This window comes from Macaca mulatta, chromosome Y, assembly GCF_049350105.2.
Source record: "Macaca mulatta isolate MMU2019108-1 chromosome Y, T2T-MMU8v2.0, whole genome shotgun sequence".
NCBI classification, from domain to species: Eukaryota; Metazoa; Chordata; class Mammalia; order Primates; family Cercopithecidae; genus Macaca; species Macaca mulatta.
The window spans coordinates 1,652,787-1,680,504 of record NC_133427.1 but is presented as its reverse complement, the minus strand read 5'-3'; the positions used below and the strand labels follow the sequence as shown (position 1 = coordinate 1,680,504).

General features: G+C 44.5%; 1 long non-coding RNA gene across 2 annotated transcripts in view; it reads left to right on the top strand.

Moving 5' to 3' along the window:
* Nucleotides 1–25,085, top strand: part of LOC114674778 (uncharacterized) — a 72,924-nt gene extending 47,839 nt beyond the window's left edge. Inside the window, exons 4-7 of one of the 2 annotated variants that reach the window (XR_013413279.1) lie at nucleotides 13,842–13,984; nucleotides 18,204–20,244; nucleotides 21,870–22,103; nucleotides 24,122–25,085. This is a non-coding gene — a long non-coding RNA (uncharacterized LOC114674778). The remainder of the gene's footprint in view (nucleotides 1–13,841; nucleotides 13,985–18,203; nucleotides 20,245–21,869; nucleotides 22,104–24,121) is intronic. The other variant, XR_013413278.1, reaches the window with a different exon arrangement.
* Nucleotides 25,086–27,718: the final 2,633 nt, after the last annotated feature.

Genomic DNA, 27,718 nt, shown 5'->3' with positions numbered 1-27,718 from the left:
CAGCAGAATATCAGTGAATTGTAAAAATAACTCAATATCCTCAAAGGGGCTGGGTATGGTGGCTCATGCTTGTAATTACAGCGCTTTGAGAGGGTGAGGCAGGCATATCATCTGAAGTCAGGAGATGGAGACCAGCCTGGCCAACATGGTGAAACCCCGTCTCTACTAAAAATACAAAAATTGGCTGGGCGTGGTGGTGGACTCTTGTAATCCCCACTACTAGGGAGGCTGAGGCAGGAGAATCCCTTGAACCCGGGAGGCAGAGGTTTCAGTGAGCTGAGATTGCACCACTGCACTCCAGCCTGGGTGACAGAGCAAGATTCCATTTCAAAAAAAGAAAAATCCTCTAAGGATCATGTGATTACATACACACACACACACATATTTTTATATATATACACATATATATATAAAAGTGACACATGAACATATGTATATACAGTTTATTCTTGTGATATACTGTAATAAAATATGATATAGTTTGTGCATATATTGATTGCATGCATATATATTTATGTGTATAGATAGGTGATATATAGATAGATACAGAGATACATAGACAGATAATCACATGAGCCTCTGAGGCTATTGAGTTATGTATGTAACTTATTAACATGCATCATATGAATCCTCTTCTAATTAGCACAGCCTCTTGACACACCCAGAAGGATGTAATTAACTGGATTCCCACTCCTGAAATCACAGTCATGCTCCCGCCTACCTCCAGGAGACTGGAGCCAGGTCCCTCAATGGGCGTTTTCGGTTTTCCTCAACTCTTCCGTTAGATAGTTCTAGAAAGTCCTCAACTCTTCCATTAGTTCTAGAAAGTCGCAACTCTTCCCTTAGACAGTTCTAGAAAGTTGTCAACTCTTCCGTTAGATAGTTCTAGAAAGTCCTCAACTCTTCCATTAGACAGTTCTAGAAAGTCGTCAACTCTTCCGTTAGACAGTTCTAGAAAGTCCTCAACTCTTCCGTTAGATAGTTCTAGAAAGTCCTCAACTCTTCCGTTAGACAGTTCTAGAAAGTATCTTGGTCTGCATTCAACATTTAATTGCATGCTTTTGGTGACACAATGTGTGGTGTAGTTCGCAGGCAGGCTTATTTCTCGTACTATCAAGTTCTTTAGGGGAGAATGCTGCACGGATGCACCTACCTGAAGCTTGATCCTGAAAAGACTGTAGAAGTGATTTCTGTCTTCTTTTCCCAGACTGAAAGTCATTTCAGACTCCCTACTCCTCTGTGAGAACCAGCTCAACCTCCTCATCCACGTCCACTTGACCATTTGTAAGCAAAGAAATCTGAGTAGTGTTGGGGGAGAAAAGCTAGAGGAAAGTCAGACATTTTTCCTCTAACTTTTCAACTGTAACACTGTTGTTCAAAGATGGCGGTTGTGATTACACTGTTAATTCAGAGGGCAGGAGATCATGGTGGTTGGCTCCCAACTACTCAAATCTTTCAAGTATCTTTCCCCTCAAGAGAAGTCAGAAACTTGGTTTGCACTTGATATGGTTTGGCTGTGTCCCCACCCAAATCTCATCTTGAATTGTAGCTCCCATAATTCCCATGTGTGATGGAAGGGACCCAATGGGAGGTCATTGAATCATGGGGGCGGTTTCCCCCATACTGTTCTTGTGGTAGTGAATAAGTCTCATCGAGATCTGATGGTTTTATAAGGGAATTCCCCTTTCACTTGGTTCTTATTCTCTCTTGCCTGCCACCATGTAAGACCTGCCTGTTGCCTTCCACCACGATTTTGAGGCCTTCTCAGCCATCTGAAATTGTGAGTCTGTCAAACCCCTTTTTCTTTATAAATTACCCAGTCTCGGGTATGTCTTTATCAGCAGCATGAAAATGGACTAATACACCCTTAGCCTCTGCATGCTAATTTCATAAACTCTGCACAGGTTGCATGACGGCCAATAGCTTTCTCTGCTGGTGGAGTTTGCCTCACCATTTTGGACATTGTATTAGAGAAACATTTTACTCATTCTTTTTGTTTCAGAACTAAATTAAAACTAAGTTTCAAAAAGAGCTGATGGATTTCTGGAGCCAATCACAGGCTTTGTCATAATCCATCCGTTTGGCTGGTAGGGGATGAGTTTCCTGTAGAAATTCAAATTTGTCTTAAACGCATCTTTGTGGATAAATCTTGTGTCCTCACACAATAATTCTCTCTCTCCTCTCTCTGGTTTATACACAAAAAATTCCTTATAACACAATACCTCCTCCTCTTATCCACATGGGCTGTCAGCTTATGCTGGCTTAGAAGCACATTGATTTCTTCGAAAGAAACAAAGGATAAGAACATATGCACTGCTACCCATGAAGAGGGGAGCAAGTTTAAAACACTTGTGAAAATGACGTGTCTTCTCCCTAAGTTTTCTATTATGTTCAGGAGTACACATGTAAGTTTGTTATGTAGGTAAACTTGGGTCATGAGAGTTTGTTGTGCAGATTATTTCATCATCTAGGTATGAAGCCTGGTACCCATTAGTTATTTTTTTCTAATCCTCTCCCTCCTCCCATTTTCTTCCCTGCAATAGTTAGGACACGCTGTGTCGTTCTGGGTGTGTCAAGTCGCTGTGCTAATTAGAAGATAATTCATATGATAGATGTTAATAAGTTAATAACATGATGGGTGTTTATGTTAATAAATTAAGTTACATATATAACTCAATATCCTCAGAGGCTCATGTGGTTATCTATCTATCAATCATCTATATCTATCTATCTATTTATCTATCTAATCTATCTATCTATCTATCTATCTATCTATCTATCTGTCTGTCTATCTATCTATTTATCTTTCTATCTGTCTTGAGATAATAGTGTCCAGCTCCATCCATGTTCCTGCAAAGGACATGATCTCTTTCTTTTTATGGCTGCATAGTATTCCATGGTATATGTGTACTACATTTTCTTTATTCAGTCCAGCACTGATGGGAATTTAGGTTGATTTCATGTCTTTCCTAGTGTGAATGGTGCTGCAGTGAACACACACTTGCATGTGTCTTTACGATAACATGATTGATATTCTTTTGGGTGTATGTCCGGTAATGGGATTGCTGGGTTGAATGGTAGTTCACTTTTTAGTTCTTTGAAGAATCGTCACACTGTTTTCCACAATGATGTCTTATCTCACGTGCCTTCTTTCAAAATTTCTCTTACGCCCTCGTTTCTGCATTGTCGCCCGCCTACTATGCGAAGTTCTTTCCAAAGCTCAGTTACAGCAATGGTGTTACAACTGGTTTCCATTCTTTCAGCCTCTCCCACTGGATTCTAGGTTTATCCTTTTTCCAGCTTCTCCCACTGGACCCCCACTGGGCTCTATGCACTAGAGCAATCCTGCATTCCTCCATGCCTTCACTACTCTCTCATTGCCTACAAGCCAAGCCCTTGGCCATCTGTTCATGGCCTTCTAGCCTTCGTTTTGACAGATCACTCATCCACCACGACCTGCCACGTGTCTTGTACCTGCTCTGGAGTCCATATTGCTCCTCAAGCAAGATCTTCATGAATAATAGTTGCCTTGTGTTTCTGGTATACCCTCTGCCTAGGATAGTTTTCTCTTCCCTCCATCAATGCAAATGCTGCCCTCATTCCGGCTTCTACTCAAGTTCAACTTCTCTTCTGCATTTTGTCTTTAACTTTCATCCTTGGATTTCATGTTCTTTCTCTTGGTCCTTACCTTTTCCTGAAGAGTCCTTCACTGCCCCTTCCCAGAATCTCCACCAACAGGGTCATTTTCAGGACTCTTCCTAGATCAATCTGAACTTGAGCTGGGGACCTCTTCAGCTAGCCATGGAGAAAGCCCTTCTTGTACCAGTACTTTTGTGGAGAGGGTAGAATGATGTCCTTGCTCTCATAAGTCTACCTGAGAAGGGGGTGTCTTGGTACTTATCAATGGATGCTAAGTTGAGCTCTGCCTTTTGTGGTCTACTCGTCTTGTTAAGTGAGGAATTGTGTCTGAATTACTAAATGCACGCTCCTCTCTGTTCCCAAGAAGAAAGAAAGAAGTTTCTTTCTTCTTGAAGCTCCAACTGTGGCCTGGAGCTTGGAGTTCTGTTAACTGGACTGTATCTTGATGCCCTGTGTCCCCAAGTACAAGGAAGTTTCTGACACATTATGTATGCATGTTGAATGGAAGGAAGGATGGATAGACAGAGGGACGAGTGGATAGATGGATAAATGGATGGTGGATATGTGCATGAGTGGATGGATAAGTGGATGGATGGATCGGTAGATGGATGGGTTGCTGGCTGGCTGTCTGGATAGATGGGTGGATGAGTGGGTGGGTGCATAGATGGGTGGATGGTAGGTGGATGAATAAAGGGATGGATGGTTGGATGGATGGGTGGATGGATATGTGTATAAGTGAATGAATGGGTGAATGGCAGGTAGATGGATGGATGGCTTATCCATATGCCTGAAGTTTTCCTGCCTGGATTTCTGAAGTTTTCTACCCTAACTTTCCCTCACCAGGCTCCATCTACCTTGACAAACACCTTACCACGTCACCTTGGCAGCCTAATGGCATTTATCTGCCTGAACAATTATTTGAGCTTGTGGAGTCTCAGGCTGGCCTTGTTGAGTCACAGCTTCCAGCTGGGCTGTCCTCCCAAATTCACGGAGGCTTGGATTCAAACTCTTACATTGCTGAGAAGACACTGCCAATCCTCACTGATGGCCGAGGACCCAACCGTCCATCATAGAAGCTCAGAAAGACTTGATAGATTTGCCACCTTTGACTTTCTGTTGCTTATCCATGGGGCCCAGGAGTGACATCTGCTGTGGCCATGAGCAGATTTGTATCTTTAGTCCACTCAGACATAGCTGTATCTGATCCAAACAAATGCCATTGTTTTACATTTTCTCATAGAGCCCTTTTTCCTACTGTATCTTCACAGCTTTGTGGGCTTCCCTCTCCTACACACACGTCTAACTTCAATCTCACAGATGCACACTGCACATCTAATTCAAAATCAGTTTATTTCAAAACCAACGGTATTGGCCAAGAGATGGCCATAACCACAGATGGCTCCACTCCCCCTTATTTTCCCAGAAAGGTGAAGTAACAAAAATTAGCATTTCTATGCCTACACTTGTTCTGGACAACAAGTTCTTCCAGTGGGGGGGAAAAATGATACTTTTTGAAGGGAAGTGAAGACAGAAAGAGACAATCTCCAATTCTGTTTTTGTTAATTTATTCCCAAGAAACCAGAGTGACAGCACAACAAATGAGTGTACAGGCACTGAAGCGGCATTTAAAATGATTTAGGACTCTTGAACCAGACCAATTTGTTATAAGGTCACTTAGGTGGTGGTGTCTCTCAAAGAGTCATCACTCTAAGTTGTTTCTAGGTCACAGAAGATGCTTCATAGTCCAAAAGAGAACATCAGTCAAACCACTGCCATTCTGGGATTAAAAAAGAAAGGGAGAAAATCCTTCCAGGGCATATTGTTCTCAGATGTCCCAGTGGCAGCACTGCTGACTCGTCTTGTGGGATTCAGAGTCTTATAGCTGATTATCAACATTGTAGTAATGATGATGACAATGATGATGCTGCTGGTGTTGGTGTGATAATGACAATGGCATGGTAAGATGATGATGGTGATGATGATGGTGATGATGATGATGGGGTGGTGATAGTGGAGATGATGATGATGATGGTAGTGATAATGGAGATGATGATGGTGATGATGATGGGAGAGGTAATGAAGATGGTGATGATGACGATGGTGAGGATGGTGGTAGTGATGACGATGGGAGAGGTAATGAAGATGATGGTGATGATGATGGTGATGATGGTGATGGTGATAATGGAGATGATGGTGATGATAATGATGGTGGTAGTGATGACGATGATGGGAGAGGTGATGGAGATGATGGTGGTGAGGATGATGGTGACGATGATGATGGAAGAGGTAATGGAGATGATGGTGATGATGATGGTGACAATGGTGATGATGGTAATGATGATGATGATAATGGTGGTAGTGATGATTATGATGATGATGATGGGAGAGGTAATAGAGATAATGGTGATGAGGATGATGATGATAATGGTGGTAGTGATGATGATAATGGGAGAGGTAATGGAGATGATGGTGATGATGATGGTGAGGATGATGATGGTAAGGATGGTGATGATGATGATGGGAGAGGCAATGAAGATGATGGTGATGGTGGTGATAATGGAGATGATGACGGTGATGATGATGATAATGATGGTGGTAGTGATGATGATGATAATGGGAGAGGTAATGGAGATGATGGTGATGAGGATGATGATGGTGAGGATGACGATGATGGTGAGGATGGTGATGATGATGACAGGAGAGGTAATGAAGATGATGATGGTGATGATGGTGGTGGGGGTGATAATGGAGATGATGATGGTAATGATGATGATGATAATGGTGGTAGTGATGATTATGATGATGATGATGATGGGAGAGGTAATGGAGATAATGGTGATGAGGATGATGACGGTGAGGATGATGATGGTGAGGATGGTGATGATGATGGGAGAGGTAATGAAGATGATGGTGATGGTGATAATGATGGTGGTAATGATGATGATAATGGGAGAGGTAATGGAGATAATGGTGATGAGGATGATGACGGTGAGGATGATGATGGTGAGGATGGTGATGGTGGTGATAATGGAGATGATGATGGTGATGATGATGGTGACGATGGTGATGATGGTCGTGGTGATAATGGAGATGATGGTAATGATGATGATAATGATGGTGGTAGTGATGATGATGATGATGATAGAGGTAATGGAGATAATGGTGATGAGGATGATGATGGTGAGGATGATGGTGATGATGATGGGAGAGGTAATGAAGATGATGATGGTGATGCTAATGGAGATGATGATGGTGATGATGATGATGATAATGATGGTGGTAGTGATGATGACAATGGGAGAGGTAATGGAGATGATGGTGTGAGGATGATGATGGTGAGGATGATGATGTTGGTGAGGATGGTGATGGTGGTGATAATGGAGATAATGATGTTGATGATGATGGTGGTGGTAGTGATAATGGAGATGATGGTAATGATGATGATGATAATGATGGTGGTAGTGATGATGATAATGGGAGAGGTAATGGAGATGATGGTGAGGATGATGATGATGGTGAGGATGATGATGTTGGTGAGGATGATGATGTTGGTGAGGATGGTGATGATGACGATGATGATGGTGATAATGATGATACTTTCTGCTAAGCTCTGAGGCCCATTTGACTTGGAAAATAAAATCATGCACACTTTAGTTTTGGACCATTCATACAAGATCTCCTTTGGTCTTATTTTTATTTATTTATTTATTTTGAGGCGGAGTTTTGCTCTTGTTGCCCAGGCTTACGTGCAATGGTGCGATCTCAGCTCACTGCAACCTCCGCCTCCTGGGTTCAGCTGTTTCTGCTACAGGCATATGCCATGACACCCAGCTGATTTTGTATTTTTAGTAGAAACAGGGTTTCTCCATGTTGGTCAGGCGGGTCTTGAACTCCCAACCTCAGGTGATCTGCTCGCCCTGGCCTCCCAAAGTACTGGGATGACAGGTGTGAGCCACCGTGCCTGGCCTGGTTGGTCCTATTAAATAGGGTTTAAAAGCACACACTAGAGTCAGTTTTGGGCACCATGTAAAATGACCAGTGCTTGTCTTCTAGGGAGGATGAAACAAATTGGTTAGTCATTTATCCACTCATTTTTGTTTGACCAATGTTTAGTGTGCATATCTTCAGTGTGAGAAGCTAGGTATATAGAAATAAATGAGCAGGCAAGGTAATGGTCTACCATGCAACTGTGCTTTTTGAATGAATGAAGCCCATGGTCTCTTGAAAAAAGCTGATCCTGATAACACTGTGAGGTCTACATTTTAATCTACGTTATGGCTGTGGTGCTGTCATTCCTACTGGGTTGTTTCCTGGTAACACACATGCCTATGTGCACACACATTGATATTTCATACTAACTTGGATCAACGATCTATGCTTGAACCAGAGTTGTAAGGACAAGTTAGACTATTCTGAAGGCAGTGTCCCCAAAGCGGAGGTAAAACTTGGCACAACAGTGGACTTCTAGGTATTCGTATGGGATTTCTGCCTTCAAACCCCAGCAGTCACTGGCTTCAGATTGACAGGAGAAGAAGACATTCAATAGACCTCTCTTAAGCTCTTACTCTTGGTCCACAAGCATGCCAGACACCCCTGTCTTCCACGAGTTTGCTCTGATGTTGTGTCCCATTTATATCAGCCTCTTCTCTGCCCAGCTGCTTTCATGAATATACCCCCTGTTTACTTCTAATCCCTTGCTTTATATTTCCTCTTCCTTTTCTTTTTAAGCATTTAATTTAAGTAATAATATTTGTGATGGTTAATTTTATGTGTCTCCTTGTCTGGGTCACCGTGCCCAGATGTGTGGGCAAACATTATTCTGGATGTTTCTGTGAATGTGTTTTTGGATGGGGTTGATATTTAAATCCGTGACTTTGAGTCAAGATGATCCTCTCTCCATAATGTGGGTGGGCCTCACCTAATCAGTTGAAGACATGAAAAGAACAAAATCTGACGTCCACAGAGCAAGAGGAAATTCTGCCAGGAGACAGCCTTCAAATTATTTTTAAAAATAGTTAAACTGGCCGGGCGCGGTGGCTTACGCCTGTAATCCCAGCACTTTGGGAGGCCGAGGTGGGTGGATCACGAGGTCAGGAGATTGAGACCATCCTGGCTAACACGGTGAAACCCCATCTCTACTAAAATACAAAAAAATTAGCCAGGCGTGGTGGCGGGCACTTGTAGTCCCCGCTACTTGGGAGGCTGAGGCAAGGGAATCGCTTGAACCCAGGAGGCAGAGGTTACAGTGAGCTGAGATCCGGCCACTGCACTCCAGCCTGGGCGACAGAGTGAGAGTCCGTCTCACACACACACACATAAAAATAGTTAAACCATGGGCATATCACATAGGAGACAAGACCAATTATGTTGATTACTTCATTCCCATTAATTTTTTAGATAAACTAACCATGGAGTTGGCCAACAAAGGGAATATCTGGGATACGGCATTTACTCACAAGAAGAAGGACTTCCTCCGTCCCTTCCTTCCTTCCTTCCTTCCTTCCTTCCTTCCTTCCTTCCTTCCTTCCTTCCTTTCTCCTTTCTCCTTCCTTCCTTCCTTTCTCCTTGCTTCCTTGCTTTCTTCCTTTCTTCTTTCTTTCTTCCTTTCTTCCTTTCTTCTTTCTTCCTTTCTTCCTCCCTCCCTCCCTCCCTCTCTCCCTTCTTCTCTCCCTTCCTCTCTCCCTTCCTTTCTTCCTTCCTTCTTCCTTCCGTCATTCTTCCTTCCATCATTCTTCCTTCCTTTCTTTCTCCCTTTCTTTCTCCTTCCTTCCTTTCTCCTTTCTTCCTTCCTTTACCCTCCTCTCTCACTCCTTCCCTCCTTCCCTGTCTCCTTCCTTCCTTCTTCCCTCTCCCTTCCTTCCTTCCTTCCTTCCTTCCCTCCTTCCTTCCTTCCTTCCCTCCCTCCCTCCCTCCCTCCTTCCTTTCTTTTCTTTCTTCTCTCTTTTGTTTGTAGATCTTGGTTCTTGTTACGATTGGCACAACCACGTAGGAGCCATCTGAATGGAGATAGCTTTTTGTGGGGCATCATGAGGAAATTGTATATTCTGTGACACAAGCTCTCGACTCCCTGCTTTTCACTGCAAGCGGTGGCTAATTACTGGCTGGGACACATCCTTGGATTAATGTATGCACGCCTCTCTTGCTTGTTTCGGAGAACCGGAACGCCCTGGCTGCAGAAGCCCCGTCATTGGAGCTGTCGTCGTCGTCTCCCCACAGCGAGAAAGCTTTTGCAAGTTTAATCTCATCATTGAGGAAGCTTTCAGAGACTTCAAAGAAAGTATTTGGTGCTGAGCTTTTCCCTTCCACCCAGTGAAGAATGTGCCCGCAGTGCTTGTAACAAAACAGTCTCTGTGGCCAGTGCCGTTCAGATCCCAACTTGGTATAAAAGCCGTGCCTCAGAGGAAACGCAACTGAGTTTTAAACATTCCCCTCTTTTTTTTATTTTTGGTTTTTGGTTTTGTCATTTATTGTGTAGTAAAAGTCTACAACTGTTTAGTGATTTTGTTGTTTGGTAATTATCATATTATTCCATAAGCTTTTTCATAATCAGTGAGCTATAAAGATGAAACTGTATCCAATAGAAACTAAGCTTCTTAAAAAAAAAAAATCTGACCTACTAGGTTTGTCTCCTAAAGACTGTCCTTTCTTTTATTTTGCTCGTTACTGCTTACTCGGTGATTTCCTTTGGAGAAGGGCTAGCCTTGCTCAGATTGGATTTTAGAAATTGTACCATTTGATACTCCTTCTCCTCTTCCTCCTTCTCCTTTTCCTTCTACTCCCTCACCTTTTTCATCTTTTCTTGTTCTCCTTCTTCATTTACTTCTATTTCTCCTCCTCCCACTGTCCTTGTCCTCCTCCTCCCTCCCTTCTACCCTCTCCTCCTCCTCCTTCCCTCTCCTCCTCCTCCTGCTCTTCCCCTTCCCCTCTTCCCCTCTCCTCCTCCTTTCCTCTCCTCTTTCACCTCCTCCTCCTCCCTTCTCCTCCTTGTCCTCCCCTCTCCTCCTCCTCCTCTTCCTCTCTCCTCCTCCTTTCCTCTCCTCTTTCACCTCCTCCTCCTCCCCCCTTCTCCTCCTTGTCCTCCCCTCTCCTCCTCCTCCTCTCCTCTTCTTTTCCTCCTCGCCTCTCCTCCTCCTCCTTCTACCCTCTCCTCCCACTTCTCTTTTTACTCCTCCTCCTTCTCCCCTCTCCTTCTTCTCCTCCTCTTTCTTCCTCCCCTCTCCTTCTCCTTCTCCTCCCCTCTCCTCTTCCTTCTTCTCCCCCTCCTTCTCTCCACCTCTCTCCTTTCCCTGCCCAGCCACACACACATACACCATAGCTTCTGGCTGTCTTCCCTTTCCTTCCAGTTCCAGGAACCATCCACTGATTCAAGAGAGAGGCTCAACAAGAACCATTTGTTGGAGCGACTTGGCCAGATGCTGAATTCTTAGTGGCTGATTCCCCTGGGATTTAGGTCCTTCCCCTGCCTTCTGCATCTGTCTTTCCCTGAGAGAACATCATCCCTGCTGGGTGACCAAGGTCTACCCGGCACGGAGCCCTCAGATAATGTCTCTAAACGTCTCCTTGAGTGTGATGTTGGAGGTGAATATTCAGCATCTGGGAGGGTGAGGCGCGTGACTCATTAAAATGGAGCCACATGGTGGTGGACCGTGAACCAGGACTGAAATAGCTCCTTGCTCTGCTAACTTTTCTTATCCTTTCCCTGGTGTGTTCCGGCTGGCAGCCCTCACCATATGCCAGCCAGCAGGTCAGTTACACTGATGTCCGAAAACCTGGGTTGTGAGCAATGTACATGCTATGTGTGCCTATCTACACACGTAGGTTACAAAGGCGACCAGCCACAGGTGGTCCCCATTGCTGGTTCTCTGGGTGACCCAGGTACATGTCCCTGAGTTTCATCCCCTTCCTTTTGAGAATTTAGTCAGGATGTGACATTCACCAGACTGAACACAGCAGCTGTGGCGTTTTGAAAGGGCAGCTCCAAGTCCAGATGGAACTGCAAAACAGGACCAAAAAATATGATTAAAGAAGGTACCCGTTAGAGTTGGCATAGCATATATATATGTAATATAAAATACAAAATATATTATACCTATTTTATATTCATAATATAAAATATAAAATGTATTTGCTCTGTGTATATGTAAATATTACAAATATATAAAAAATGTTTTATATTACGCATATATTAACTAAAATATGTATATTATGTACATATGTATTATATACTTATATTGCATATGTATTGTATACTTATGTATTATATACGTATATTACATATGTATATTTATATTATATATTACATATGTATTATATATTAAATATATATTAAATATTTTATGTTATATATTAAATATGTTATATATTAAATATATATTAAATATATATTAAATATTTGTATATAGTATATATTAAATATATATTATATATTTTATATATATTTATATTAAATATAATACATATGTATTACATATATTTATATTATATTGCATATATTATATAATGCTTATATAATATAGATATATTTTATTATAAAAATATATATTTTATACATACACAGACACATAAGAAATATATATATTTATTTCTACAGGTATACATATAGAAAATTACAACTTCTTTTTTAGAGGTTGTTTAACTTTTTTTTTTTGAGACAGAGACTTGCTCTGTCACCCAGGCTGGAGTGCAGTGGCCGGATCTCAGCTCACTGCAAGCTCCGCCTCCCGGGTTCACGCCATTCTCCTGCCTCAGCCTCCCGAGTACCTGGGACTACAGGCGCCCGCCACCATGCCCGGCTAATTTTTTTTTATTTTTTTAGTAGAGACGGGGTTTCACCGTGTTAGCCAGGATGGTCTTGATCTCCTGACCTCGTGATCTGCCTGCCTTGGCCTCCCAAAGTGCTGGGATTACAGGCGTGAGCCACCACGTCCAGCCTTTGCGTTTGTAACTCTGTCTTGCTTTCTGCATTCCAGAACCCCCAAGTAACACAGACCCTCTTCATAGGCTTATTTTGCTACTTAAGCATCTTATTTAGTGACAAGTCCTTTCGATTCTATTTCCTAATTTTTATTGGGTCAGATGCAATCGTCATATGACTTGTAACTATGCTTCCTAAATGTTGGCCACAAGTCCTTTAGGAAATTTATTGTCTTTCCACTAGTTTCTCACATTCTGTGTCTTGTCTTTTCGCTTTCTTCAGAGTATTTCTTTTTTGTGTGGCTTTTCCTCCCTCACTGGAAAACATCAGGCCTATGTAAGCACCTTATAAGCCGTAAAATTGCTTTTTCTGAATTTTGCAATTTAGATTTTGATTTTGACCATGAAAAAAAGACTTGTTGGCCGGGCGCGGTGGCCCACACCTGTCATCCCAACACTTTGGGAGGCCAAGGCGGATGGATCACAAGGTCAGGAGTTCAAGACCAGCCTAGCCAATACAGTGAAACCCCGTCTCTACTAAAAATACAAAAAAAAAAAAAAAAAAAATTAGCCAGGCGTGGTGGTGGGTGACTGTAGTCCCAGATACTCGGAAGGCTGAGGCAGGAGAATCTCTTGAATCCAGGAGGTGGAGGTTGCAGTGAGCCGAGATCACACTGCTGCACTCCAGCCTGGGCGACAGAGCAAGACTCCATCTCAAAAACAAAAGAAAAGAAAAGAAAAAAAGAGAATCATCATAGTCCCTTGGCCTCCTGTAGAAGATACCATCGTTAAATGCAACTCATTTTTTTTTTTGAGATTATAGAAGCCACAGCACGCAATGGTTTTGTATTTTGAGTTAATTTGTATCAAAGCTAGCAGGTTGAGGTTGCGATTCATTTTTTGATGTTGCTCACTGTGTGTCTCCTTGCTCCAGAAATTTCAGTGAAATGGATATTCCTCCTCCATTCAATTACTTTTGCTCCATTGTCAAAAATTAGTCGGACATAATTCTAGGTATTTGTTTCTGGGTTCTCTATGCTGTTCCATTTATTTATGTGTCTTATCTTTGTTCTGTGCCATACTCTCTCCATTTTATCACAGCAATATAATAAGCCCAAAACGTGTGTGATCTCTGTCACTTAATTCTTTCTCAAAATGGTTTCGACTCGCTTTTCCATCGCTTTATACATGTTACCATAATCTTTTCTATGTATATTTTTAAAAAATTTCTAGGTATATTTTTTAAATGCTTGGATTTTTATATGAATTTTATTTGTTTGTTTCTTGAGACGGATTCTCGCTCTGTCGCCCAGGCTGGAGTTTAGTGGCACAGTCTTAGCTCACTGCAACCTCCACCTCCTGAGTTCAAGCAATTATTTCTGCCTCAGCCTCCCAAGTAGCTGGAATTACAGGCGCCTTCCACCACACCCAGGTAATTTTTGTATTTTTATTAGAGACGTGGTTTCATCGTGTTGGCCGGGCTGGTCTCAAACTCTTGACCTCAGGTGATCCGCCTGCCTCAGCCTCCCAAAGTGCTGGGATTGCAGGCGTGAGCCACTGCATCCAGCCTGAATTTTGTTAACTCTGTCAATCAGTTTATTGAGAACGGACCTCTTTACTGTAGTGAATGTGCTCCATGAACGTAGTGTGCCTTTCCTTTATTTGGGTCTTCTTCGATGTTTTTCATGAGAATTTTATAATTTTTATCATACAGAACTACATATGCTTGGAGAGATTTATATATAAGTATCTCATTCTCTTTGGAGCAATTTAAAATAGTTTGTTTTTTCTTTGAGACAGAGTCTCGCTCTGTAACCCAGGCTGGAGTATAATGACACGATCTCGGCTCTCTGCAACCTCCACCTCCTGGGTTCAAGTGATTCTCCTGCCTTAGCCTCCCGAGTAGCTGGGACTACAAGCACCTGCCACCTCGCCCAGCTAATTTTTTTGTATTTTCTGTGGAGACCGGGTTTCACCATGTTGGCCAGGCTGGTCTCAAACTGCTGAACTCAGATGATCCACTCGCCTCGGCCTCCCAAAGTGCTGGGATTACAGGCGTGAGCCACCACACCCGGCCTAAAATAGTATCATATTTTGTATTTTGGTTTCCCCTTGTTCATTGTCACTGTATAGAAATACAATGGATTTTTATACATGTATCTTGTATCCTGTGAACGTATTGAGCTCATTTATTAGTTCTAGAAAGTTCTTTTCCAGATTATTTGACATTTTCTATCAAGACAATTGTATCATCTTCAAATAGAGACAATTTTTTTCCTTTTTTTCCATGAGGGTTTGTTTTTACTCTTTGACTATTGTTTGTATATTTCGAATTCTTCATAATGATTTTTTTAAAGCCAAATGATGTTTGGATCCTTCATATACTTCCCTGGACCCCATCCTGGAAAATCCCTCAAGTTATCCTCAGGTCAGAGGTCTTCAAGGAGCAGGTGCTTTAAACGCTGCTCCGTGACCACGTGACTTACCCAACCCTTGCAGATGCTTCCAGAAAATAGCTTTCTTTAGACTTTTGCTGAAACGTTTAATCTATTCACCAGTTTAAAGTTTTTTATTCATAATGTAAATAAACCAGAGTTTCCCTGTGACTTTTTCCGTTTATAGTCAAAGCTGTACACACTGAGCCCAGTGCCTTTTAATGCTTTCTGCTTTGCCAAAACCACCTTTTTTTTCTGCCTATTTAAACATCATCGTCAGGGCCGGGCCTGGTGGCTCACACCTGTCATCCCAGCACTTTGGGAGGCTGAAGCAGGCAGATCACGAGGTCAGGAGTTCGAGACCAGCCTGGCCAATATGGTGAAACCCCATCTCTACTAAAAATACAACAATTAGCTGAGTGTAGTGGCGGGCGCCTCTAGTCCCAGCTACTCAGGAGGCTGAGGCAGGAGAAGCATTTGAACCCGGGAGGCGGAGGTTGCAGTGAACCAAGATCGTGCCATTGCACCCCAGCCTGGGCAACAGCACGGGACTCCGTCTCAAAACAAGAAACAAAAAACATCATTGTCAATATTCATCTTCGGTTTGAGCCTCCGTTTCTTTCTCCTTTAAATGAAATTACTTAAGAGCAGATGTTTTTCAGCACTTTATTCCTCCTTCCCACTTCTCTTTGTTTCTCCTGCTTGATTAAAAATCTTAAATAATACCCATCATGTTGGCACCAGACTCTCGTTGCCAAAACCTCATTTGGCTAAGCTGGTGCTGTGATCTCCCGGGTCTCCTAATGACCTGCTTCAGCGTGCGCCCCTCGGTGTGTGCGGAGGAAGCTGTGTCCCTCACGTTGATCGGTCAGAAACGAACACAACAGCTCCTCTGCCAGTACGATGCCCCGGGCTGGGCTCTACCTGTCGGCTCCCTGAGGGAAGCTGGCTATGCCATTTCTCATGCTGCCTTCTTGAATAGTACCCAGAGTGCATCCACAAAATAATGCTGTGGCATGCTGAATTACAGCCCCGTCGTATACAGGTCCTTATCCTTAAAACCCATGAATAGCCTGTAATGAGGCTGAGGTGGGTGGATCACCTGAGGTGAGGAGTTCAAGACCAGCCTGGCCCACATGGCGACACCCCATCTCTACTAAAAATATACAAATTGGCCGGGCGTGGTGGCTCACGCCTGTAATCCCAGCACTTTGGGAAGCCGAGGCGGGTGGATCACAAGGTCAGGAGATCGAGACCATCCTGGCTAACGCAGTGAAACCCCGTCTCTGCTAAAAATACAAAAAAAAAAAAAAAAAAAATTGGGCGTGATGGCGGGCGCCTGCAGTCCCAGCTACTCAGGAGGCTGAGGCAGGAGAATGGCATGAACCCAGGAGGTGGAGGTTGCAGTGATTCAATATTGCGCCACTGCACTCCAGCCTGGGCGACAGAGCAAGACTCCATCTCAAAAAAAAAAAAAAAAAAGAGGAAAAAAGAAAATTAGCTGGCTGTGGTGGTGCGAGCCTGTAATCCTGGCCGCTCAGGATGCCAAGGCAGGAGAATCGCTTGAACCCGGGAAGTGGAGGTTGCAGTGAGCCGAGATCACGCCATTGCACTCCAGCTTGGGTGACAGAGCCAGACTTCATCTCAAAAACAAAGATAAGCAAACAAACAACACCACTAAAACACGAATAGGGTTACATTATATGGTCACAGACTTTAAAGATGCAGTTCAGTTAATGATCTTGAGATGGAAGGATGATATTGGATTATTGACGTGGATCCTCAATGTCATCATAAACAAACATGAATAGGGTTACATTACATGGTAACAGACTTTAAAGATGCAGTTCAGTTAATGATCTTGAGATGGGAGGATGATATTGGATTATTGACGTGGATCCTCAATGTCATCATAAACAAACACGAATAGGGTTACATTATATGGTAACGGACTTTAAAGATGCAGTTCAGTTAATGATCTTGAGATGGGAGGATGATATTGGATTATTGACGTGGATCCTCAATGTCATCATAAACAAACACGAATAGGGTTACATTACATGGTAACAGACTTTAAAGATGCAGTTCAGTTAATGATCTTGAGATGGGAGGATGATATTGGATTATTGACGTGGATCCTCAATGTCATCATCAGCATCTTTCTAAGAAGGAGGCAGAGGGAGACTGGACTAGCAAGAGAGTACACGATGTCAGGACTAAAACAAGGTACGATGTTGCTGGCTTTGAAGACGGAGGAACGGGCGACAGGCCGAGAAATGAAAGGAACACAGCTCTGAAAGCTGCACAACGCAAAGGAACAGCTCCTCCCCTAGAGCCTCCAGAAGAGACACTGCCTGCTGACACCGTGATTTTAGCCCAGGGAGGCTCATTGTTGTAGTTCTGACCTCTAGAACTCTAGGACCATATACTAGTGTTGTTTCAGCCCGATAAATGATAACTTATTACAGCAGATAGCGCTTCCTGCAGCCAACCTTACTGAGACTTCAGTGGGAGCCTGTTTGGACAATGTGATAATTGGAGTTCTCCCCTTGCCATCAAAGTGACAGCTTTCAGCCTGCTGTTGGGGAAGAGATGATGGCTGCCCACGGGGTCTGCCTTCCATCACAGGCTTCTATGCAAAGAGGTTTTGTTTGTGTCTTTGATGATGATGTTTGAGACAGAATCTCGCTCTGTCACCCAGGCTGGAGTGCAGTGGTGCGATCTCGGCTCACTGCAACCTCCGCCTCCCGAGTTCAAGGGATTCTCTTGCCTCAGCCTCCTGAGTAGCTGAGACTACAGGCGCCCGCCACCAAGCCTGGCCAATTTTTGCATTTTTAGTAGAGACGGGGTTTTACCATATTGGCCAGGCTGGTCTCGAATGCCTGACCTCAGATGATCCACCCACTTCAGCCTTCCAAGGTGCTGGGATGACAGGCGTGAGCCACCACACCCGGCCTATATGCAAGTTTTTAAGAAAGAGCGTGTTCAAGGAAGAGCATCAGGTAACGTGTTTTGAGAACTCACAACCTGCAGAGGCAGCAGTAAACGTGTCTGATGCACTTTCCTGAGAATGTTCAATTGAGTTAGTGTAAGAATCCCACCATTCCGGGTTCCCATGTCCTCTAACGTAGACATACCACCTCTGGCTTTGCAGAAGAAACCATCTGCAATAGAAATGACAGCAATGTCCATATTATCATTCCCTCTTATCATTAGAACAGCTGATGCCTCTGGAACTGCGCGTACCGGATTGAATCCTCACAAAGGGAAAGTCGGAGATTGGAGATCAGCCTCATCTGCAAGGTCAGGCAGGAGTCGTGTACCAGCTAAGCACTGACTCCAACCTGCGTGGATCTCACCGCAAAGCACAGGCTAATGTTAACCCCCAGGCCATTTTCATGTGGATCCAGTCTCTGGGACACATCGCGTGTCATTTACATCAAGACTGAGCTTGCAGGAGGGAGGTTTTATCCTGACAGGACAGACCTTCTGGGTGTTCAGGCTAATCTCCAACCATTACCTCCACTCAGGTGTGTGTGGTAAATCCCAGTTCCTAGGAGCCCCGTGTCACTCTGACCTAATTCACTTGCTCCCTACGTACTCTCTGGCTGCGTCTGTTTTGTGTTGCTGTGAAGGAATCTCTGAGGCTGGATAATTTATAAAGAAAAGAGGTTTATTTGGCTCATGATTCTGCTGGCTGGAAAGTTCAAGATTGGACATGTGCATCTGGTAAGGGCCTCGGGCTGCTTCCACTCAGAGCGAGAGAGTGTATTCCTCTGTTTTCACACTGCTGATAAAGCCACACCCGAGACTGAGGTTGTTTTGGACTTACAGGTCCACATGTCCAGGGAAGCCTCACAATCATGGTGGAAGGCAAGGAGGAGCAAGTCACGTTTTACATGGATGGCAGCAGATCTCGTGAGACCCGTCCGTTATGAGAACAACATGAGGAAGACCCGCCCCCATAATTCAGTCATCTCCCATTGGATCCCTCCCACAACCCATGGGAATGATGGGAGCTAGAAGATGCGATTTGGGTGGGGATCAGAGAGGAAGGGGAGCCGGGTGTGCAGGGACCACATGTAGAGACAGGACACAAGAGAGAGCGAGCGAGAGAGAGTGGGGAGCGTCCAGGCTCTTTGGAACAGCCAGCTTTCGTGGGAACTCATGAGAGACACTCTCAAGGATGAACACTAATCTGTGCATGAGGAATCCACTCCCGTGACCCAAACACCTCCCATTACTCCCCACTTTCAGCATTGGTGATGAAACTTCAGCACGAGGTATGGAGGGGTACAAACATCCCAACCATAGCATTTCTGAAACCATGCAATGAAACCATCATTGTCATAGCAACTCTCAGAAAAGCAGCTCTGAAGTGGGAACGATGCATTCTCTGCCTCTCACCAGCATCATGATTTTCAGACTCTGGAAATTTTGCTTTTGCCTGTTGTGGGTTTGCTCTGTCTTTTCAATAAATGTATCTCTAGCAACAACAAGTGGCTTCTCCCTTGTGAATGCCTTACGAGAAGTGAGGTAAACACAGTGTAGTGGAAATATCGGGATGCAGCAGGAGCGCCTCAGAAAATGAGATCCTGTCCTCCAATATCTCCTTTCATCATTGGTGCTGGTGCGATTCATCTGTCCTTGCTTTGCAGTAGAGATGTAAACAAATTTCCAACCCAATGGGCATCCCTGGTTGCTCCCTCCCCTCTGTCCAGTTAGTGACGCTGTGAGCCATCCTCCTTTTTTTCCGGTCCTAGCGGTCTAGCAGGAGACAGCATGCCTGAGTCTGGAGAAATCCCACTGGAAGAGACCTGCATGGTGAAGAACGTCCTGACTCCTCCCAAGAAAGACAAATGGCAGTCTTCTAAGGTACTGGCCGATGATGGAGCTCCCATTAGTCAGACGCATGTGCCCCAGACTTGGAATCAGGCACAAGAACATGGCTATAGTCTGGATGATGGTGCCTCTGCCAAATTCACGTGTCGGAACTTAACCCCCCAGATAATGGGTATTAGGAAGCGTGGGCCATCAGGAGGTAGGATGACTGCCCTCATGCATGAGCTTGACAGATTCTGCTGGCTCCTTCTGCCCCTCTGCCATGTGAGAACACCAGGAAAGCACCATCTCTGAAGCAGAGAGAGAGCAAGCCCTCAGCAGACACTACGCAGCCCTCAGCAGATGGAGGCTGAGAACTGGGAGAAGGGTCTTTATTGCTTGAGCTTATGGATGGCAGGAGGCATCGGGGTTTAAGGTGAGACTCCTTGTGTTTGAATCTTCCATGTATCCTAAAAAGTCATGAAAGGAACGAGACTCTGTTCACACACTCTTTCAAGTTTCTTTTCTTCTTCTTCTTCCTTCTTCCTTCTTCTTCTTCTTTCTTCTTCTTTCTTCTTCCTCCCCTTCTTTCTTCTTCCCCTTCTTCTTCCTTCCCCTTCCCCTCTTTTTTCTTCTTTCTTCTTCTTCTTTTGTTTGAGATAGAGTCTTGCTCTGTCGCCCAGGCTGGAGTGCAGTGGCGTGATCTCGGCTCACTGCAACCTCCGTCTCCCAGGTTCAAGTGATGCTCCTGCCTCAGCTTCCCAAGTATCTGGGACTACAGCGCCTGTCAACACACCCGGCTCATTTTTGTATTTTTATTAGAGACGGGGTTTCACCGTGTTAGCCAGGATGGTCTTGATCTCTTGACCTCGTGATCCACCCGCCTCAGCCTCCCAAAGTACTGGGATGACAGGCGTGAACCACCGCACCTGGCCCCTAGTTCCCTCTTCTATAAAATGCAGGAATGATAATATAGGTTGACCGTTCCTCATCTGGAAGTCCAAAACCTGAAATGCTCCAAAATCTGAAACTATTTGAGCACCAGCGTGGTGCCACAAGTGGAAAATTACAATGATACTAAGGTGGTATGTGTCAGGATGTTCATTGATGAAGGACAAGGAACTCTTGATCTTATGTGCAAAGTCACAGTCAAAATGCAGTCAAAACTTTGTTATATGCACAAAATTGTTAAAATGTATAAAATTACCTTCAGGTCATCTGTATAAGACGCTTATGAGGCCGGGCGTGGTGGCTCATGCTTGTAACTCCAGCACTTTGGGAGGCCGAGGCGGGTGAATCATTTGAGGTCAGGGGTTCGAGACCAGCCGGACCAACATGGTGAAACCCTGTCTCCACTAAAAATTCAAAAAAATTAGCCAGGTGTGGCGGCATGCACCTGTCATCCCAGCTACTGGGAGGCTGAGGTAGGAGAATCCCTTAAACCTAGGAGGCGGAGGTTGCAGTGAGCTGAGATCGTGCCACTGCACTCCAGCCTGGGTGCCAGAGCAAGACTCTATCTCAAAAAAAAAAAAAAAAAAAAAAAAGAAAAAGATGCATGTGAAACATAAACAAATTTTGCATTTAGACAAGAGCCCAATCCCAAGATATCTCATTAAATATACAAATATAACAAAATCTGAAAAAAAATGTTTGAAACACTTCCAGTCCCAGGCATTTCAGATAAAAGATCCTCAACCTGTATTAACTTTTTGGTTTTCTGAGAAAATGAAATGAATGGTTTTAAATCAAGAATTGGACACAGGGCTTGGTTCTTAGTAAGTGCTCAGAATGTTCTTGTCATTCTTATTATAGTCCTCAACAATCCTAACGATTATTCAGTATTTCTCCTACTTGTCAAGAGCAGGAACAAATTCAATCTTTTCCATGTATGCACTCCTCTTCGTTTGCTGATTTCTCTATAAAATACCCATGCGCTTTTTTTCCCCCAATAGCTTTTTGGGCCCATCTGCTCTTTGTTTTGCAGAAGGGAATTAGAAGAAATTAGGCTGGCATCACCAAAAGTCTTTTCTCTCTTTGAAAATTATTCTTATTTTCCACCAGTCTCTGACAGCATCTTTATCTTCACCGAAAAGAATCCATGTGGAAAATGCCTTCCCTTCCACACAGTTCACTGGAGACATGTGAAAACCTGCAACTGACATTCCTGGCTTTACTCAAGTTTCTGAGGAAAGGGCTCAGCAGAGAAATAATTCCTTCCAGGGACTTTAGGCTATGACCTTGGGAACTGAAATCTGGAGACAAAGGGAACGGGTGTTTGCCTTCACCTCATGAAAGGTGAATGATGTTCTGCGGTTGCAATGGCTTATGTATTTCCTTCCTTCCTTCCTTTCCTTCCTTTCCTCCTTCCTTTCCTTCCTTTCCTTCCTTTCCTTCCTTTCCTTCCTTTCCTTCCTTCCTTCCTTCCTTCCTTCCTCTTTTTCTCTTTTCTTTCTCTTTCTTCTTTCTTTTCTCTTTTCTTTCTTTTTGAGACAGTTTCCTTCCTTCCTTCCTTCTTGTTCCTGTTTCTTTCTTTTTCTTTTTTTTTTTGAAACAGAATCCCTTCCTTCCTTCCTTCCTCCCTCGCTCCCTTCCTTCCTCCCTCCCTTCCTTCCTCCCTCCCTCCCTTCCTTCCTCTTCTTTAAGACAGAGTTGGGATGGAGTCTCGCTCTGTCGCCCAGGCTGGAGTACAGTGGCACGATCTCAGCTCACTGCAAGCTCCGCCTCCCAGGTTCATACCATTCTCCTGCCTCAGCCTCCCTAGTACCTGGGACTACAGGTGCCCGCCACCATGCCTGGCTGATTTTTTGTATTTTTAGTAGAGATGGGGTTTCACCGTGTTCGCCAGGATGGTCTCGATCTCCTGACCTCGTGATCCGCCCACCTCGGCCTCCCAAAGTGCTGGGATGACAGGCGTGAGCCACCGCGCCTGGCTGTCACTGGCCATTTTTAATTTTTTTGTTTTCTTTTTTCAGATGGAGTCTCACTCTGTCACCCAGGCTGGAGTGCAGTGCTGCAATCTCTGCTCACTGCAACCTCCACCTCCTGGGTTCAAGCGATTCTCTTGCCTCAGCCTCCCAAGTGACTGGGACTACAGGTGCCTGCCACCACGCCCAGCTAATTTTTGTATTTTTAGTAGAGACAGGGTTTCACCATGTTGGCCAGGCTGGTCTCGAACTCCTGACCTCAGGTAATCCGCCCACCTCGGACTCCCAAAGCATTGGGATTACAGGTGTGAGCCACCACACCCGGCCCATTTTAAATTATTGTAGTATTCTATTTTTAAACTCACATCCCTTAAACGTATTTAGTTCTTATTTTTAGTCACCGCCAACACTAGGACATAAAACCATAATAACTTCAGCAGTTTATAAAACCCTTGACATTTGAACACCTGTAGGAACCAATCATCTGAGATTATTTAAACCACACTTATTTGAAATTAGAGAATGAATTGCAGAATCCCTTTAGAACTGTGGACTTCTTCAGCCCAGAGGTTATCGATTCTTTATCTACTTTATCTACCGTCTTATCAGTCAGTCAGCGGGAAATAAATCCGCATTTGTTGAACAACCTGCTGACCAAATTAATGAATATGCCTTGGTGCTTTCTTGCAATTCTGTGGCTTAATTAAGGATCTTTAAAAATATTAGTTTTTCGGCTGGGCGCAGTGGCTCACGCCTGTCATCCCAGCACTTTGGGAGGCCGAGGCGGGTGGATCACCTGAGGTCGGGAGTTCGAGACCAGCCTGACCAACATGGTGAAACCCCGTCTCTACCAAAAATACAAAATTAGTCAGGCGTGTTGGTGCATGCCTGTAGTCCCAGCTACTTGGGAGGCTGAGGCAGGAGAATCATTGAACCTGGGAGGTGGAGGTTGCGGTGAGCTGAGATTGTGCCATTATACTCTAGCCTGGGCAACAAGACTGAAACTTCATCTCAAAAAAAAAAAAAAAAAAAGTAGTCTTTCATCCAGTTTTGGGAGGCTGAGGCAGGAGAATCATTGAACCTGGGAGGTGGAGGTTGCGGTGAGCTGAGATTGTGCCATTATACTCTAGCCTGGGCAACAAGACTGAAACTTCATCTCAAAAAAAAAAAAAAAAAAAGTAGTCTTTCATCCAGTTTTTTAAATAAAAAACTTGATGAAAAAATACTAGTTTTCCATGCCGTTTTTTAAGAAATTGGTGGTCTATATCAAAAGATAGGAGCTGGAGCATATAAATACATAGAATAGCAGGGGGCTTTTCTGTTCTTTATTGATTGTGCTTGTTTGTTTTCGATGCCCTCTGACACAGTAAGTGACCTTTCTCTACCCAGACAATGCTTCACTGTATACCAGCTCATACAACGAGAAGAAGTTCGCACGGGCACGCCAGCACGATCTTCAGAATCCCTGTGGGTAAACACAATGACCCTGCCGGCTTTTGAGACCAGACGCCAAGAACTTATTCTTTCCCTGATACTATTGTTCCTCCTAATGTCTTTGACATTGGAATTCGATTGAGAAAAAACGAGAGAGCGAGGGGGGATGCTGGTGGCGTTTGACAATTTGTTAAGGAGTGAGTATCAAAAACTACTTACTACAGAAGTAGAAATTTCAGAGGGTAGCTCTAAACCCAACTGTTCCAGTAGGATACCCGCTTTACGAGGGGAGGAGGGGGGATCTTAAAAGCCTCACAGTTCAGTTGGGTCTTAAGAGTCTCACAGGTGGGTCAGGTGCGGAGGCTCACGCCTGTAAAACCAGCACTTTGGGAGGCCAAGGAGGGTGGATCACCTGAGGTCAGGAGTTCAAGACCAGCCTGACCAACACGGTGAAACCCCGTCTCTACTAAAAATACAAAAATTAGCCGGGCGTGGTGGCGGGCGCCTGTAGTCCCAGCTACTCGGGAGGCTGAGGCAGAAGAATTGCTTGAACCTGGGAGGCCGAGGTTGCAGTGAGCCAAGATTGCACCATTGCACTCCAGCCTGGGTGACAGAGCAAGACTCCGTCTTTAAAAAAAAAAAGAGTCTCACAGTTCATCAGGGTTCTTGCACGAGACGATGAGGATAAGGGTAGGTGAGCACGTGGAAAGGGTGAGAACAGGTCATTTGTGTTGGAGAAAAGAAGAAAGACAGAAAAGCCGGAAGACCGCCTGGGAAGCCAACCTGCCCCAGCAGATACAAAACTACAGCCAGCAGAAGCCGTCATAGACCCCTGACCTGTGCACAGCTTTTTCCATCCTTTATTTAAATAGAACGCTGCCTTTGAAAAAAAAGTTTTAATAAACATGAAAATCATAAATCCTTATTTACGTAAATAATATATCCTGGTCTTAGAACCACTGATTTTTCACGGCTCATTAAGAAAGCTGGGCGCGGTGGCTCACACGCCTGTCATCCCAGCACTTAGGTGGGCAGATCACGAGGCCAGGAATTCGAGACCAGCCTGACCAACACGGTGAAACCCCGTCTCTACTAAAATACAAAAAAATTAGCCAGGCGTGGTGGCGGGCACTTGTAGTCCCAGCGACTCGGGAGGCTGAGGCAGGAGAATCGCTTGAACCCGGGAGGTGGAGGTTACGGTGAGCCGAGATCGCGCCACTGCACTCCAGCCTGGGTAACAGAGCAAGACTCCGTCTCAAAATAAACAAAGAAATAAATACACATAAAGAACTTGGTCCTCAGTCAGTCGGTGGCAGGATAGAATCTCCAGGGGCCCCTCTTTTCTTACCCGGTCATGAAAATTTAGCCATCAGAGAGGGGTCAGAACGGCCAACTTCTCACACGCCCGGAAGGCTGAGAATACCTTTATGCTTGTTTTCCCTCCTCCTCATCGAGTATGCCCATTGCTACTTTCTAAGTGTCTTGGAGATGTTTATATTACAGTTTTGCATTTTGTGACAAGTTCCGTAGAGTCTGCTTTTGGCCAGGAGCCTGGTAACCTACCTTCCTCACACGACGTCTCAGGCCTGTTCACAGCCACTGAGTCCACACCGTGTTTTAAACACCCGGCATTGAGTAGAAGCTCAGCCGTGGAAAGCAATTCTTTTCCTCACGGCTCTGCCCTCCAGTGACACACAAGGCAGATTTCATGTGCAAGACACGTGGATTTCCGCAAGATACAATTAATACTGTGTCACCTTCTGCTCTGAAAGTTGCCTTTGTTGATTGCACTGCAAAATTGAAAGTTGGCAAGGTGAGAAGTAGTTTCCTGTGACAATACATTGTGATTTTTTTTTTTCCTGTAAGAAATTTAAGATGACAGCCAGGCGTGGTGGATCCTGCCTGTCATCCCAGCACTTTGGGAGGCCGAGGCGGGCGGATCACCTGAGGTGGGGGGTTCAAGACCAGCCTGGCCAACATGGTGAAACCCCATCTCTATCAAAAATATAAAGACTTACCTGGGTGTGGTGGCGTCATCCCAGCTACTCGGGAGGCTGAGGCAGGAGAATCACTGGAACCCGGGAGGCGGAGGTTGCAGTGAGCTGAGATCGCACCACTGCACTCCAGCCTGGGCAACACAGCAAGACTCCACCTAAAAAAAAAAAAAAATTCAGATGAGATGACGGCTAAAGTTTTAGGAACAAGGAGTGAGACGGCTATGGGGGAAATCCCACTGTTTAAATGTAGGGAAGAGGTGAAGAAAAGGGAGAGGAAGCAAGGAGCCCAGAAACACACAGCAAGCAGACACGCCCAAGTTCAGAAATAATCTGAAAAGGTTCACTTGCTTTGTTCCAAGAAAAACCCGAATGTATCTGGATTCAGAGAAGTCGTTTAGTCCATGATTTGATTTTTTTTTTTTTTTTTTTTTTTTTTGAGACAGTGTCTTGCTCTGTCTCCCAGGCTGAAGTACAGTGGCGTGATCTCAGCTCACTGCAACCTCTGCCTCCTGGGTTCAAGCGATTCTCCTGCCTCAGCCTCCCCAGTAGCTGGGATTACAGGCACCCGCCACCACAGCTGGCTAATTTTTGTATTTTTTGTAGAGATGGGGTTTCAGCATGTTGGCCAGGCTGGTCTCGAACTCCCGACCTCAGGTGATCCACCTGCCTTGGTCCCCCAAAGTGCTGGGATTATAGGCATGAGCCACCAACCTGGCTAATTTTTGTATTTTTAGTAGACATGGGGTTTCAGCATGTTGGCCAGGCTGGTGTTGAACTCCTGACCTCAGGCGATCTACCCGCCTCAGCCTCCCAAAGTGCTGGGATGACAGGCGTGAGGCACCGCGCCCGGCCAGAGGCTGTGAGTTTCTGATGGGAATTTTTGTTTTGACTTCATATGCACCACGGACAAATGTATCCCCCTTTGATGACTGTAAATTCCTTCTCCAGTCATTTTCTTCTCGGATCTTAGCAAGCCTTTTTTTTTTTTTTTTTTTTTTTTTTTTTTTGATGTTAACCCTTGTCTCTTTGAGCCAAATCAAATACATTAATTATTGGAGCCAGGAGAACGGTTATAAAAGGGTCTGGGACAAGGATTAACATTCTCCTTTTCTTGGCTGGTCTCTTTTGTCCTGAAATCTTTCTTTGACTCATTCATAGTAAAATACGTATTTTTCACACTCCTCCCTTCCTTTAGCAAACGCCAGAGGCTTCAATGCATTGAGAGCAGACGCTTCTCATTATTTGTAATTATCCCCTCAGCCGAATGCAAGAAGAGGGTCCCGTGGGTAAAGCAGGCTGTTCATGAAAACGCCAGCGTTTTTATCACCATCGATACCATCTCCGCTCTTTGCTCCACTCCCCCGACGATCCTGGCTTCCCCCAGCAGGATAATTACTGGGTTATTACACTTGAACCCTGGCTGCTCTCCACAAAAAAAATGTCTCCTGTCCTCCTGGCACATGGGCATTCTGATTTTAAACAGCCAGGGACGGCCCTCCTGGCTCATGGTTTCCGCTCTGCAGGATACCATTGTCATTTGCTAGCAGGGGAAATG